Genomic DNA, 1290 nt, shown 5'->3' on the forward strand with positions numbered 1-1290 from the left:
GTGAGTTTTATATCACAACTCTTTTATCGTCGACAGACTTGTGCAAAAAGTAAAAGCAATTACAATTATTTTTCTGTTACTATAATTCAATACTAGAGAATAAAATTACAATTATAATTATTAATTTCAACCACTTTAATTGTAATAAGGGTCAGAGAATGCAATTACTTGTTGAACCAAAGTAATCGAAATTAAAATGCACTGCAATTAGTGATTTTAATTACTTTTCGTCACGCACTGGTTACGATGCAAAGAGAAATAGTCGTATAAAAAAGTTCTGAGAGACATTGTGTATGAACTATATTTACAGGCGTGAGGTAGCAGATAATAATTTCGATATCGGTCAATTGATAGATTTTTATTTTTAATTAGTGATGTCAGAAATTTAATTAAATCTTTTTACCATTCTGAAGAGATTTCAGAAATTTAAAGCTATAATACCCAAGATGAAAAAAATTTTTGATACACCACTTTAGTTTCGCACTGATATTGTAATTTCTTGGCAACATTTTTGGACAGTATATAAATGATATTCCTAGTATATATAATGATGTTCAGATTATATATAAGCTTCAATAGACCAGCTATTAGACTCTAAGGAATAACCGAAGTAGGTGGTTTACGGCCTTAGTGTACAATGTTTTTTATAACCCTGTTCCTGATCATTTCTGACATAAATGAGGGAGGAAGGAGTAATCTACAGGGCGCCACTCTATTCTAATTAAAATAGGGAATCAAGTTTTCAATTCGTGGGGCTGTCACAGAAATAAAAGTCGACCACCCAGACCCGAACCGTACCGTGACCGCTGCAGTTCCTCGGCGATATCGCTTGACCAAATCATTACGTTATAGTTCTAATTTATTGCATATGTTAATGTTCTTTAATTTGTTTTATAATAATTTTTTTCACTAGTATCCCTTTTTGCAATGTTTAAGCTAAAACCGAAAAAGACATCTAAAATTTCTCATTATTTATTTTATCTCAATTTTTGGATTTTTTATAACTCACTGCTTGATATAATTAATAAGTTAAAAGAATAAAAGAAAGCCTAGTTCCTTAATTTATTGAATTCATTAGAAAATTATGAAGAGTTTTATAATCGCGAGAAATGATTTTCCTTGTTGTGTATGAACAAAGCTATTTTTTTTTTAATTATTTACTAATTATCTTCCTTTAGAGCACTTGCCCAGCCTCCACTGACTCACTACCAGTGATACGGCGAGAGGGATGCGCTGGGATCTTTTGAGCTCTGCTCTACCCCTCACACGAGGGAGAGTGGGCTCAGGGAT

General features: G+C 32.2%; 1 protein-coding gene across 1 annotated transcript in view; it reads left to right on the forward strand.

Annotated features, from left to right (window-relative positions):
- Window positions 1–1290, forward strand: part of LOC106686531 (octopamine receptor beta-2R) — a 62202-nt gene that overhangs the window by 2586 nt on the left and 58326 nt on the right. The window lies entirely within an intron of this gene.

This window comes from Halyomorpha halys, unplaced genomic scaffold (assembly GCF_000696795.3).
Source record: "Halyomorpha halys isolate HHAL.00 unplaced genomic scaffold, Hhal_1.1 Scaffold834.1, whole genome shotgun sequence".
NCBI classification, from domain to species: Eukaryota; Metazoa; Arthropoda; class Insecta; order Hemiptera; family Pentatomidae; genus Halyomorpha; species Halyomorpha halys.